General features: G+C 46.2%; 1 long non-coding RNA gene across 1 annotated transcript in view; it reads right to left on the reverse strand.

The window, feature by feature from the left end:
- Positions 1 to 3,974: 3,974 nt before the first annotated feature.
- LOC309338751 overlaps positions 3,975 to 15,778 on the reverse strand; it is a 565,035-nt gene continuing 553,231 nt past the window's right edge. Inside the window, exon 3 of the long non-coding RNA XR_014155038.1 lies at positions 3,975 to 4,046. This is a non-coding gene — a long non-coding RNA (uncharacterized lncRNA). The remainder of the gene's footprint in view (positions 4,047 to 15,778) is intronic.

Raw genomic sequence — 15,778 nt, forward strand, 5'->3', positions numbered from 1 at the left:
CAGCTCGTGTGCGTTTTATACTGTATTTTTGTATGCATAGATAACCAATTACATAGTTAAAGTAAGAACTGAGAACCCATAAATGAATTTTCTTTTGGGATGATGACAGGCACATATACACACATTAAAAGGATGCTAGAAGTGGTTTGGACACCCACCTACTGCATCCCAATGTATTTGCTTTCGGGGCAGAGAGTGTATATTCAAGCCACTTCTACCACAGTTCAAATGTATGTTGGTCTCCATCCTTTGTTTCAAATGCATCTGCCAGCTGGGTCCTTGAATCCAGATGTCTTCTCTGATCATGGATCATGGGGTGCAGTTTTGCCTTTAGCACTGTGTCACTGGCAGTGAGCTACTGAACAAGAATTCTGCGTCCACTTCCATAATGTGAGACCCACTGTTCTGGGGTTGATTTCTTCAACAGGGTATTTTCCTGAAATAAAGGGCATGGTGTTCTATGTTTGCTTTTCTTCACCCACTCTTCTGGAAGCAACTATCTATGCAAACTACTCACCTTAACACAATGGGAAAATTTGAATTGTTCATAGATAAAGGTACCTGATTTATGACTTTATCACTCCCTGCCACCAGTGAGAAGGGAAGGGAATCATAAAAAAGGGGGAAAGATCAGTTTGTGTCCTCTTCTTCCCAGCAGGAGGGCAAGATTGAGCATGAATAAACATATAATTTTCCCATCCTTTTTAGAATAACAGCCAGCAACGAAGATGACTGAAATAAAGATCTGAATGAAAGAAAACTGGCTACAGCTCAAATCCATGATCACTGGCAAAGGAAATAATAACTCAGGACAGACGGGCGAAACCTCCTTGATGCCCAGATTATCTATTGAAGGTGCAGGTCTATTTCCAACCTAGGAGAATTTACTTACTTTTGTTAGGCAATATCCGTAGCTCTAAGGAACAACTAATTCACTAAACACGCCTGGTGAATCATTAAGGCAGAGAGAAAAGTAAAGACAGAACTATACTTATCAAAGGAGTGTTGAAGAAGAAGAAACAATTATAAGTTGTTGATTTGATGATTATCTCCATCAAATAACACAGCAAAACAAAACAGGGGGAATATCTGTATTTTTTATCAAGGGTTTCCACCCATAATGCTGGGTACTTCCCACCCGAACAATGAAGCAAGGAAGCAATAAATAATCTTTTGCATTCTGGGATACAAAGCAAGATATTGTGCTAAGTTCAGAAAAAGATTAGCATGGAGGAATGAGGTCAGAAGAAAAGGAAGAAAAAGAGTGACAATAACGGCTTTTGAAGGGAGGGGCTCATAAGCCGCTATTCAATTTCTCATGACTGATTGGTATTGTGTTGTATTAGTGGTAGGGACATCGCCCCTTCCACAAACTTTTTGAAAACATAAGAACCCTGCTAGATAAAACCAGAGGCCCATCTAGTCCAGCTTTCTGTTCTCAGAGCTGCTGAGCAGCTGTCTATGGGAAGCCCCTAAGCAAGTAATGAGAACAGCAACTGGTAACCAGAGCAGCAGGGCTCACAGCAACAGGCTTTCGGTGGCAGAGGGATGAGGCGACACCAAGTTCAGGACCATGTAGATGCACAGGCAAAGTTAATCTTGGTATTCCCACTGATACACCCACAAAATCCCAGCCTAAATGCCACCTTGCCCCTCGCCATTCCTCATAAGCGGTAGCGCCTCTGCTGCCGAGAAGCTGTTGCTGTGACTCTGTCCAGCCACCAGGAGCTGAAGTCAGGCAATAAAGCACCTGATGTCAGTGAAGTTAACTCTTTATTCAAAGCAGCAAATCAGCTCAGCCCTAGTGGTCACAGCAACCTTTCCCAGTAAGTCTTGCCCCAATGAAGCAGTTGTGAGGACCGCTCTCTAAGGTGCCTCCCTTGGTTCCTTCCACAGCAGCCAAAGGCTCTGTCCTCTTGTCTCTTGTTCCTCCATCTTCATTTCTCTGCATGTTCTGGGAGACCAGTGTGGAGGGTCACACCAGGAGGGGGAGACTCCCTGGATTCTTCAGCAACCTACCTCCTCTCTGTCTCCTGGCCCCCTTCCTCTCCTGCCTCTGAATCTGGACTGCCCTCTGCCACAGCCTCCTCCTGCTCACTAAACCCTGTTGCCTTTTTAAATATTTGGTGTTTTATTATGCTTTTATTTTTGTTGGAAGCTGCCCAAAGTGGCTGGGGCAACCCATATCACACAGTACAAGTGTTTCTGGACGGTACCGCTTCAGACTGCAGGTGTGAAATCATTTGCCTGAATGCTCTCATGTGGAGGAAATTTTCCACCTGTACATGTCGAAAATGAATATGTCAGGAGAAAATTTAGGCTAGAGCCCTTCTCCTTTATTTTTATCTGCAGGGACTTAGACAGATCATAGATCAATATCTGTCTATTGATAATCCCTCACCTGCAGATTGAAGTGGTTCAGTCTATGAGCAGTTTTATCACACAACTTTCCATTTGTGCAGACTAGCGGTGAATTTTAGTAATTTTCTTTAGGACTGAACTGCCTTTCCTGGGTTATGTCTTAGAATAAATAGGATGAGCTCATGGGTCTGCAACTCACCCTGGTCATATTCCCAAATACGGCTCTAGTTTGGGGATCATAATGCCACCCACTCTTCTGAGCGAACAGGCTTTTTGGGTTCTTGTATATATGCAGTGCAAATGCACAAAGATTAACCCAAGACATGAAAGACAACCAGGGGACAGATCAAAATAAACCACAAACAAACAAACTGCAACAGAGAGGCACGGTGAGCAGGTATAGCACCAATTCATATCTTGTCTCTGAGCATGTACCTTTTTGTGCTTGACTGTTTCTGTCTGTCTTGGGAGATGAAGCACACAAGGCTTCCATCATGTCCGCATGAACTGTTGCTGCTTGTTCCACATGACTGTGCTGAATGCTGACAAGTGGAGCATGTGCCCCTGACAGCAGGTCGGCCATTACAAAACCATGTCCTGGCTGGCATGCAATTGTCTTGCACAAAATACTTTTCTCGAGTCAGGGACAGAATCCGCACATGCCACTTAGAGTGTTTCTGAGTTTCTTTTCCATTGTTGGTGTGCATGTGTGAAAGGCAGCTTGAAATGTGTTTGTATCCTTTATATTTCTTAAATGGCTGGTGCCTGTGCAGGGAGCTGGATGTACAGTCGCAGCTTCCAGAGTCTTGTGTGTCATCTGTAAACAGAGGGGTTTTATCTGAATCACATTTTTACTTCTCTAGTTTCAATTTCCCCCCCACATATCACTTTCCCTCCCTGGATGCAAGTATCTTTAAACCTTATTTATTGATTTTTCACACAAAAAACTTTACAGATTTTAACATAAATTGTAAATTACTTTATCCATCCATCCACCCCTTCCATGGTTTCCCTGTTTACACTTGAATGCTGCATATTTCTCATATACTATTCAATATATCCATTTTAACCTATTCAATGCTGTTGCTCATATTTCAGATCCTGCAATATTTTTGCTCACTCAGAAGGGTCCTTATTTGATTCCTCCTTCATACCCTTGACTGTGCGTATCTGTGGTATGGCTGGTACATTCATATACACACCCCTCTGAGGGTAGGGACATCTTTGGTGAAATTAATAAGATGGGGTGTGTGCTTATAGGATGTTATTTTTTCTTCTTCATGTGCGTCCGCCAATGCTGGTGCACAAAATATCTGTAATTAAGCAATAATCACGAGGTTTCAGTGAAATTGTTATGGTTTTCCTATGTCCTTGTCAGTGTCCAGGGAGGACAGAGAAGTGGTTGCACCCACCCAGCCACCCACACTGGCAGATTGTCACTGACATGTCACACTGGACTGTCTCTAAGTCTATTGTTGTTGTTGTTTAGTCGTTTAGTCCTGTCCGACTCTTCGTGACCCCATGGACGAAAGCACGCCAGGCGCTCCTGTCTTCCACTGCCTCTCGCAGTTTGGTCAAACTCATGCTGGTAGCTTTGAGAACACTGTCCAACCATCTCATCCTCTGTCATCCCCTTCTCCTTGTGCCCTCCATCTTTCCCAACATCAGGGTCTTTTCCAGGGAGTCTTCTCTTCTCATGAGGTGGCCAAAGTATTGGAGCCTCAGCTTCACGATCTGTCCTTCCAGTGAGCACTCAGGGCTGATTTCCTTAAGAATGGATAGGTTTGATCTTCTTGCAGTCCATAGGACTCTCAAGAGTCTCCTCCAGCACCATAATTCAAAAGCATCAATTCTTTGGCGATCAGCCTTCTTAAAACATTAACGTATGGACAATGGTATGGTAAGAAGTGGGAGGAGATTCCTAAGTGATTAAAAACAGCACTTTGTAGGGCACATATGAGTTCAGTCAGAGACATGGATTGTATCTAAACATAATAACGTAAGGCGAAAGTCATTCACTGAAAGAAGGTCCGTGTCATGATGGGGGCGGGTATGTGTGTGTCAAACATATGGATGGAAGGAAGTCCTCATGATGGTCCATTCTCAACTGATTCCTCTGACATCCCTAACTGCATCCCAGGTAGTAATAACTGAATCCATTATATTGCCTACAGAACCTAACATATTTAACTGATGAATATGGTCGGGGAAGAATCCACTGGGATTCCAATGACATTAGAGCATGGTTGTGCTTTCCCTTTTATTTCTTCCTCTTCTGCTACTGTGCCTGACAGAACCACCTGTTCAGTGAGGTGATGCTTTTAGAGTGAAGTGTTTTGATGGGTCAAAGAGCTGCTCTGCTAGCGCTGATGTCTAATGCATGGATGCAAATCTTTGAACTCTCTGCACCACATTCGTATGCATGCCCATTCTAACTATTTAAGGAACGCGTTGCTTGAACTGCTAATTGCTTATGAATCTAACAGCAGATGTGAACATGTCTGGCAATCTTTTTACTTCTTGATCTTACAGTTTTGGCATGTTCCGCATTGTCTGACCTTTAGATTAATCACCTTTTATGTCTGGTCTCTCCTAGGCAATTTCAGGTTTTTGATCTTGTTTAACTGAAATCCTGTTACCTCTTGTACTGGAAGCAACACACTGCAAATTCTTGGTATTTAGCTGTGGTGCCATCTCAGGTGACCATAATCATCACCAAGGCTGTGTGTCTGCTGTGTTGTTGTGCAGACAAATCCTTCAAGGGAGGATGAAGGATGTAAGTAAATAAATAAAACAACACTTAATCCATTCTTGGAGATCTGAAAATCCCCAGGCTGAAAATTTGCCAACTTAGTTGGACATATGCAGTCATTTGGTCCTGCTCTAATCACATCATGCATTTTGAAAGTATCTCCCAAATTCCAGAACTTTTCCATGAGCTAGTATATTATCTAATAATGATTCTACCATCATACAGAAGAATTTGCATTGCATCCTGACACCACCTCTTTGCTTTCCCTTGGGTCAACATTGACCATTCCTGTCTTCAAATAACCCCCGACTTAAAGAAGCAAAGTTTTAAGAGTTGTTTATACTTGGATCCATTAAAGAAATAGTGGTGAAAAATAAGTGTCTGGCCTGCTTTTCAAAATGCCAAGGTAAACACTAGGTGACCTATTCCTTGTTCTTTGCCTAACCTGGCTGAACTCTGGAAGAAAGTAATAAATAGCAATGGTTAATTGGCGTCATTTCTAAGTATAACATCCCCACTTCCTCACATCAAGTTTGCCCAGGATTCAAAGGTTTGTGAGCTAGACAAATAAAAATATATGGTGCTGCTTGAAAGAGAAGGGACACGAGAGTTTTGTGGCCTGGCCCAAGACTCAGGGTCATCTCACACATCACAGGGATGTTGCCAGAAATTGTTTCCTAATGGCAACTTGTCCCTGACTGGCCTGTAGCATTTAGGAGCACCACAAAAACTAGTCTTCAAGCACAACACAACTTCAAAAATCAAAGAGAGGTGAGATGCCGTCTGATGCTTCCAAGCTCTGCAATCTGGTGAACAATCTTCCAGATGGCACAGTTTTGGGCCACAGTCCAACAGAGTAAGGTGCTCTTAAGCCTACTGCTTTCAGCTAGCTTAATCTTGCCTAACTTTTGTTGGATTGTGGGCTTTATGTATTAAAGCCACAATGGATATTTAAGGAAATGTACTGCCACTAGATCTAATTGTATATCCAAAACATAGATTCTAGATTTGATGCAAAGTCTTTTGCTTCCCGCAATTTAAAAAAAGAGCACCATCAAAACTTCAGTGATGTTGCCTTCAAAGGGAATTTATTCTGAAGATGTTTCCCTGAACTACTTGATGGGGCATAACTATAAGAATGCAAGAAAAGCCCAGATGGATTAGACCAAAGGCCCATCTGGTCCAGTGTCCTCTTCTCACAGTGGGCTGCCCAGATGCCTATGGGAATCCAGCCAGCAGAACCTGAATATAACATTGCACTTCTCAGTTGTGATTTCCAGCAACTAGTATTCAGAAGCATACTGTCAGGGAACTGCCATCGGAGAGACAGGTGGTGGACAGGCTACAGGAGAATAGGAGAGAATCTGCAGTAGAAGAGGGAACCAGCAGGGGGAGTGCAGGAGTCACAGCGGAGGGGAGGCTCTGGGATGCTTCCAGTGAGAGTAGTGGAGAGGTAACGGGACCCCCGTTGGGAACGCCCACCCTTCGCCGGAAACTGTCACGCAGAGAGTCTCGAAAGCGCATGTCTGTCAAAGAGCTTTTATGTTGGCGTAAATTCCGTAGACGCCCACTGTCAGATTCTACCAGCGACTGACGGAGTCATGTTTTGGGGGCTCCGTTAGTGCATCGGTTTGGATGACCAGCCAAACCCCAGAGGGATCAAGCTTTTACGCACAAGCAGCTCACTATCCCATCACAGCAATCTGACAGTCTTCGAAAGCAGCTTGTGCAAGCAGAAGGCATCATGAGCGAACCATCCGGAACCGGAGGAGCAGGAGCGGGAGCTGGCGCAGATCCAAGCCTGGAACAAAGGTACAGGGCGTTGGAGGTCCAGCTGGCACTGCAAACGGCGAGGCTCGAGGAGAGGAGGGCTCAAGATGCAGATAAGGGGAAGACCACCCCACTTGCCAGACGGGTGCCTGGACTGGTGCAGAAATTTGGGGGGGATCCCCGGAACTATCAAGCCTTTAGGACAGAGATGCAATATGCTCTCAATCTACTGTTTGATGACTTCCCCGACGAGAACTCTAGAGTGGCGTACGTGATTGGCCATCTAGAGGGAGGGGCGAGGGACTGGGTTCGGCCCCTGATGGCAGCCAATAATGAAATCTTAAAGGACACAATGAAGTTTTTCCGCGCCATGGACTTGATGTTTTCCAGCGAGATCGAGCAGGGAGTGGTGCGCAGGCAGTTAATGGCGTGTAAACAGGGGAGCCGATCTGTACGTGAGTACTGGACTGAGTTCACCATGCTGATTCATAGACTTGGGTGGGACCTTGCTAGTGAACCTATTCAAATGCTGTTTGAAGAAGGTCTCTCTCCGGCAGTGAAAGATGAACTTTCCCGGGCGCCTAGGGCGGAGTCTATGGATCAGCTGACTAAATCAGCGCTGTCCATTGGAGCACGCCAGGAAGCTAGAGCTATGGAAAAGCGGGAAGGAAAGGGGGAACGTTGGAAGGACTTCCGCATTCCAGAGATTCCGGAGCAGCCTTTCCCGCCAGCAGAGCCGATGGAACTTGGAACAGCGCGCGCGCGCGCAGTTTCAAACACCAGTGAAGGGCGGAAGAAGGAGGGAAAGAGCGGCAAGAGATGCTATCTCTGCCAACAGCCAGGTCACTTTGCCAGAGTCTGTCCGCAAAGGAAGGAATGGCAAGGGATGGCGGGAACTGTTGGGGGGAAGGAGGAAGAAGAAATCACGGAGCCAGTAAAAGCCAACGCCTGGTTGCCAACATCAGGGCACAGCAGCCAGGCCAGGGAGTAATGAATGTGCCCACGCCGGAACCTCCAAGACCAGCGCTTGTGATAGAGGTGTTGCTGGAACTGGCAAACGGACACCCACTGAAGATAAAGGCGCTATTGGATTCAGGTAGCTCATGTAATTTCATGAGCAAAGAGTTTGCAGCTGCACACCAAATACAGACTATCCCATTGAGTAAGCCTTTGCAGGTTACCACGATTGATGGGAGGGAGCTGTTGGGAGGAGAAGTGAGCCAACAGACTGTACCAATGATAATGAGGGTGGCACGACACACCGAACTGATAGCGTTTAACGTAGCCACCTTGGGAGGAGCTCCTATTATCTTGGGTATGAGCTGGCTGGCGCTACACGATCCGCTAGTAGGCTGGCATCAGAGAGTGGTTTCCTTTGGATCAGCACATTGCCTAGAACACTGCAAGGAGGGAGAGGCTCAGGCAGGCGCCAGGGGCACTCTAGCAGGGATGGAAGTGATGGACAAAGGGAGGGTGCCACCACAATACGCTGACTTGCTTGACGTATTCAGCGAAAAAGAAGCAGATAAACTGCCCCCGCACAGACCCTTTGATTGTCAAATTACCTTACTCCCAGGAGCACAATTGCCAGTGGGCAAGCTGTATGCAATGTCAGACAGTGAGATGCAGGAGTTAAGGGAGTTCATTGACAAGAATCTCAAGCGAGGTTTCATCAGAGAGTCACGAGCGGTGGGGGGCAGCCCAGTGTTCTTTGTGGACAAAAAAAACACGGGCAAGCCCAGGCTTGTATGTGATTTCAGGGCCCTAAATGCAGTGTCAGAACCAGTGACTTTCCCTATGCCCAGAATTGATGACATTCTAACACGGGTGAGAAAAGGGAAAATTTTTACCAAGCTGGACCTTAGGGGGGCATATAACTTGATACGTGTGAGAAAGGGGGATGAGTGGAAGACCACTATGTTCACCCCCTTGGGGGCCTTTGAGTACACCGTTATGCCTTTCGGATTACAAGGGGGCTCCGCCTGTTTTCAATCATTCATGAATCACGTCCTGGGGCCACTGCTCTACAAGAACTGCGTAGCGTTCTTAGATGACGTTCTGGTGTACTCAGACAATGAGGAGCAGCATGTGCGAGATGTAAGAGAGGTACTGAGCAAGCTGCGAGAAAACCGGCTGTGGGTGAAACTGGAGAAGTGTCAGTTTCATACCAAGGAGGTGGAATTCCTGGGGTACCGGTTGTCTGACAAGGGATTGGCCATGGATCCCAGCAAGGTTCAAGCGGTACTGGAATGGAAAACACCAAAGACCAAGAAGGACGTGCAAAGGTTCCTGGGCTTCGGAAACTTCTATAGGAAGTTCATCAAAAACTTTGCCCATTTAACAGCGCCCATCACGGATTGTCTTAGTAGCAAAAAGAAATTTGTTTGGACGGGAGAAGCGCAACAAGCGTTCGAACGCTTAAAGCAGGCGTTTGCGTCGGAAGAGCAACTCTTGCACGTGGATCTACAACAACCAATGAGAGTGGAGACTGACGCGTCAGACCGAGCGGTGGGGGCCGTTCTTCTCCAGCCGGGAAAAGATACGTCTGAATGGAGACCGTGTGCATTCTTCTCGCGGAAGTTGAACAAATCAGAGAGGAACTACACAGTGTACGACCGAGAACTGCTCGCCATTCATGAAGCATTCCGGAAATGGCGGCACTTGCTGATTGGGGCGCAGCACAAGGTTCAAGTCCGAACTGACCACAAAAATCTGGAATACTGGAGAACAGCCCGAGTGCTGAACCAGAGACAAGTGAGATGGGCCCAGGAGTTCTCCAAATTCCACTTTGAGATTCGTTACGTGCCCAGCTCCGAGAACGTGAGGGCGGACGCTCTTTCCAGGAAACCTGAGTACTTAGAGGGGGAGGGAGCGCCTGAGGCAAGGCATGTAATCCCTGAAGACCGCTGGGTGTGTGGGGCGGCATTGGTGGGGCAGAGGGAACTGATAGAGGGTACGGAGAACGATGAATACGCCCAAGAGAAACTCAGAGAGCTCCGGAGGACAGAGGAGAACACAGGGGGGTTCGAAGAAAAGAACGGGGCGTTGTATTACAAAGGGGCACTGTACATACCCGACGGGGAACTGAGGGGCAGAGTACTCAAGCAGTTGCATGACAGCCCCACAGCGGGACATTTTGGACAGCACAAAACCATGTGGTTGGTTACCAGGGAGTTTTGGTGGCCCAAGGTGAGGGAGGACGTACGGGAATATGTCAGGGGTTGCGACAGGTGCCAGCGAGCGAAAGGAGAGAGGGTGGCGCCAGCGGGGCTATTACAACCCTTACCCACGCCCGAAAGGCCATGGGAGGCAGTATCCATAGATTTTATGACGGACCTGCCAAAATCCAAAGGCAAAACAGCTGTCATGGTGGTGGTAGATCAATTAACCAAGATGTGTCATTTTATAGCTTGTTCACATGCAGTCACAGCGGAGGAGACCGCCAAGTTGTTTGTAGAACATATTTTCAAGTTGCATGGCGCCCCCTTGAGGGTGGTCAGCGACAGAGGGAAACAATTTACTTCCAGGTTCTGGAGGAAACTTATGAGCTTACTGCACGTAGAACTCAATTTCTCAACTGCCCGGCACCCAGAAACCAATGGGCAAGCGGAAAGGGCAAATGGGGTTTTACAACAATACCTGAGGTGTTATGTAAAAGACAGAGAAAATGATTGGGTGGATAAGTTACCTCTAGCAGAATTTGCCTACAACAACGCGGAGAACGTGTCCACAGGGATGAGTCCCTTCCTGGCAAATTATGGGTGTCACCCCCGGGCATTCCCAGGAGAGGGAGGGGAGAGGTGGAGCGTGCCGGCGGCGGAATATTTTTTTGAAGAGATGGAGGCGATCCACCGTCAGCTTCAACTTAACTTAGAGAAAGCCAAGGAAGAATATAAGAAGCAAGCAGACAGAAATAGGAGGGAAGGTGAAACTATAAGGGTGGGGGACCGGGTGTGGTTGTCCACCCAAGGGCTACCGTTCAAGGGCGGGAGTAAGAAATTGAGGCCCAAAAGATTGGGACCCTTTGAGGTCATACAGCAGGTCAACCCAGTGGCATTCAAACTCAGGCTGCCCAGTCACATGAAATTACACCCAGTATTTCACAGGTCATTACTGTCGCCGTACCGAGAGGGACGCGAGTGGGGGGAGCGTGAGAGAGAGGCCACCCAAACGCCCGTGATAGAAGAGAGAGAGCGCGACATGAACGTGGCAGGAATCATTGATTCCAGGTGGAAGGGGAATCAGGTGGAATATCTGGTAGAATGGGAGGGGGAAGCAGAGTCGGAAAACACTTGGGTACCAGCAGAGGTAGTCAATGACGAGGTTTTAATAGAAACATTTCATCAGCGTTTCCCAAGAAAACCGCAACCCGTGGCTCGATTTAGAAGGGAACACTTTGGGACCACCGATGAGGAAGGAGAGTTTGAAGGGTTCCCAGAGTCAGGGGTGGGTGAAGAAGCCGACTCCGACGAAGAAGAGGAAGACGGGGAGAGAGACGGTACGCCGTGGCTGGAAGTGTTAGAATCCTCGGACGACGAGGAGAGTTCCTTCAGGGGCTTTCCGCCCTCACCGCCAGTGGGAGAGGAGGCGGGAGGGGGTGAAGGGGGCCCTGGGGGGGAGGTGGATGTCAGGGAACTGCCATCGGAGAGACAGGTGGTGGACAGGCTACAGGAGAATAGGAGAGAATCTGCAGTAGAAGAGGGAACCAGCAGGGGGAGTGCAGGAGTCACAGCGGAGGGGAGGCTCTGGGATGCTTCCAGTGAGAGTAGTGGAGAGGTAACGGGACCCCTGTTGGGAACGCCCACCCTTCGCCGGAAACTGTCACGCAGAGAGTCTCGAAAGCGCATGTCTGTCAAAGAGCTTTTATGTTGGCGTAAATTCCGTAGACGCCCACTGTCAGATTCTACCAGCGACTGACGGAGTCATGTTTTGGGGGCTCCGTTAGTGCATCGGTTTGGATGACCAGCCAAACCCCAGAGGGATCAAGCTTTTACGCACAAGCAGCTCACTATCCCATCACACATACTTCCTCCAATAGTGGTGTTATAAGAATTCTAAGGTCTCAAATAAAAAAATAAATGTTCATTAATGTACAAGGCAAACACATACATAACTATATAAACCACATGTCTGACCTGGATTCAGGAACTAAACTATTTACCATCACAAAAGAATGGCTAGGCTGCCCAGGTAAAGCAATCAGTGACCATTACCAGCATATCCTGGCAGACAGGATTTCTGCTGTAGACCGCCTCCTTCTGTCATGTATGTATGATTTTTTTTGGGGGGGGGGTCTTGAGCTACAGGGTGGGCAACTTCAAAAGTATATATAAGGGCTTGCGCACCATTGTTCTGGTTTTTCTCCTCCCTCCTGTATGTGGTGAGTGGGGTCCCTGTTGCAACAGTTAATAAAGTTCAGGCTTACTAGCTGCTTTGCTTCTCAGTATACTCTGGTTGGCCTCTGTTATTTTCTCCTACCAATAGGGAACCTACTTAAGGATTCTATACGGGCTCTTGGAAGGTAAAAGGAGCAGGTTCCCCCCCCCCCCATAACAGTGGATTCAAAAGTAACCTTTGTGCCCAGTAGCCATTGATATCTTCCATGAAATTTCCTAAACCCATTTTAAAGCCATTTAAGTTAGTGGCCTTAACTACCTCTTGTGGTAGAGAATTCCATAGTTTTCCATGTTATGTGTGAAGAAGTACTTTGTAGGCTGCCTAATAGCAGTTGGTGGGGTGGCACAGGTAGGGTGGTGTTGCTCAGAAATGGTTCTGCTGCTTCTTGAGAGGGAGGGTTGAGGCACACTCTGCAGTGTATCCATTGTGTGAGCGAGGTGGCAGCAGTGTCAGATTGGCACTACCACCACACCATGCTGAGCTTCCTGCCCCTCTCAGGAACTGGCAGCGATGCTTGGTGTTTAGAAGGCAAGTGAGAAATGCCACCCTACCTGTACCACCCTACCAACCCTACCTGTGCTACTGAAATTATCTTCTTCTTTTTTAAAGCTTGCTGTGGAGACAAATCCAAAACTCTCCACAGTTACGTTGCATAGCAATGACAGTAAATCCTTGTTTCTTGAAGTCAGTCAAAATAATACGTCAGGCCAGAGGGACCCTACATCCACAAAAGATAACCTAGACATGTTAAGTCCCTGGGCTTGCCTGTTCCCTTCACATTCCTTTCTTCTAATCTCATACGTTGTGTCTGGAAGAGAATGTCTTCCTACTTGGGTTAATAAGAACATCAGCACATCTAACAAGAATTGGTCTTCACTTTTCCCCACCTGATTTCATGAGGAATTTGATGGAGCTCTCAGGATCAACAACAACAACATTTTTTTTATTTATACCCCACCCATCTGGCTGGGTTTCCTCAGCTACTCTGGGCAGCTTACAGCATATATAAAACATGTATGCTATATATTGTCTCACCAAAATGACAGTGCTGTTGGTGGCGGGAGGCTAAATAAGAGCAAGGCCCTTGTTGCTTGCTATCATGGCCATTCTTCTTTTTGCTCATTCTCTTCTTCTGAATCACACCTATAGCATGCATTGGAGCAACTGAAGCTAGAGTAAATATATGCTTAGGCTACAAAGAGAATCCCATCCTGATGCTCTTCTTTGAAGTACAGATGTAACACAAGTCCATATATCTTCAAGCCTTCTGTAAAGGTATGCCCAAATAGATAACTGAGAATCTTCCCATAAAAAAGCAGCCTAGTTAATTTCCCTGAGGAGATTCATGAGGCTATTCTATACATAAAGCCGCCTGGTTTATTTGCTATCCCAAACACTTAAACAAAGCAGCACAATATGATAGGTATTTACAATCTATCAAAGCCTCAGTACCATTGTAAACTGCATTCCAGCCAGCACGCCTTCATGGTTTAAATAACTTCTACATTTAGAAAAAGTAACTGGAATATCCAGCTCAGTTAAATTTAGTTTTTTCTTCTGTACCCCAAGCTATCACAAAGTTTCAAGAATGTGTGCATGGGCAATTTTCAAATGGAAACCTACCCAGGTAAGATCTGAGCATATCTGGTAGGTTGACTCAGACCCATAAAAGGTTTAGAGAACATTCTTATGCATGGCATTTCAGACAGAAGTCCTACTGAGTTGAGTGGAGATTACTCCTAAGTCAGTGGGAATAGGATTGCAGCCTTACTGACACAATTTTCCCTGCATTTTCTTTGGAGAAGGTAATATTGTGTCCTGAGCTATCCATGGACACAACCACAACTTCCTAGCAGCTATTTCCATTTTGATGGCCGCTATGATCATGGAAGTTACTTCCGGGTAACTGTGGCAGTATTCCCTGAGGTTCTGGATCACTCAGTTCCTTCTTCATGAGAAGCTTTCGAATGTATGAATGTACCAACTGTTAGTCTATACTGTAAATGAGAGCAGAATGCCTGTGAAAATTCAAAACTGCCTAGGAAAGAGCCATATTTATTTTTTATTTGTACAAGTTTTTCTATGTCGCCATATATAACATCATGGCAGCATACAAAATGAATACAACCCCCCCCATTTTCAAAATAAAAGTACAAATAATTGTTAAGACTTCTAATTAAAAATAAAAGATTAAACAGCTGCAAAGGCCTGTTAATGGGGGGGGAAATGTTTTCTCAGAGATGCCTGAAAGTCAAAAGCAAGGATGCTCTGCCCAATCTCTCCTGGAAGAATATTCCAAAGCATAGGACTGGTGACATTAACTGCCCGACTTCTGTTCACTCAGATGTAAGATCCATTGAGTTCAATGGGGTTTCCTCTAAGATAAAGGTGTTTAGCCAGGATAGCCAATGTATTGCCCTCCAGATGTTGTGCTACAACTCCCATCAGCCCTCGCTAGCATAAGCAATGGTCAAGGATGATGAGACTTGTAGGCCAAAAATATGTGGAGCGCACCACATTGTCTAACCCTAGTGCGTTGGACTTTAACTTTAATTACATCTTTCTTTACTTAAATTCCTCCTAATATACATACAGTGGTACCTCGGGTTAAGTACTTAATTCGTTCCGGAGGTCCGTACTTAACCTGAAACTGTTCTTAACCTGAAGCACCATTTTAGCTAATGGGGCCTCCTGCTGCCGCCGCGCCATCGGAGCACAATTTCTGTTCTCATCCTGAAGCAAAGTTCTTAACCTGAAGCACTATTTCTGGGTTAGCGGAGTCTGTAACCTGAAGCATATGTAACCTGAAGTGTATGTAACCTGGGGTACCACTGTACATTTGTATGCAGGTTTGCCCAAGATACGTATTTTGGCAAAGTGATTTCCCCTAACACGTTGCATTTTTGTATGTTATTTTAACTGATACATGAAATCTTATGCACACTTTACTTTGTTTTTGTACACATTAAGTGGCTGGAGAACTGCATCGTGAAATTTGGGAAAGTGTGAGACAGAATGCATGCAGAAAAGTGACCATTTGGAGAAATCATGGGAATGCTTAGACAGACAGTAACGCACAGAAAAATAACTGTGTGGGGAAAAACATGAGAATGCTTCAAGAGGCAGTAGGGTAGAGAAAATAAATGCGAGTAGGGGAATGGGATACTTCGGGACAGACCTTAGAGTAAAGAGGCAGTGTTGAGAAACCAGAGTGATGTGTGGAAAATCAGCAGACGTCACCATTTCACAGTCAAGTTGTTTTCGGCGAAATAAGGGGCCCCTTTTCCTCAAAAAGAACATTTTATGTTTCTGTCAGGTGTACGTCTGGGCTAGCTTAGTGAGGTAATGTCTCCCAAAGTGGAGGGAAGGGTGCAGGAGTAGAGGAGTGGGCCCTATCACTTTGACACGGCCCATTCACATGGCGTACTTTCCTCCAACCATTCACCAAATTTATGCCGAATGTTGGTTATTTTGAAGCCTTTGACTGTTTCCCCAACA

Source organism: Podarcis erhardii (assembly GCF_964252035.2).
Source record: "Podarcis erhardii genome assembly, chromosome: 3".
In the NCBI taxonomy this organism is placed as follows: domain Eukaryota; kingdom Metazoa; phylum Chordata; class Lepidosauria; order Squamata; family Lacertidae; genus Podarcis; species Podarcis erhardii.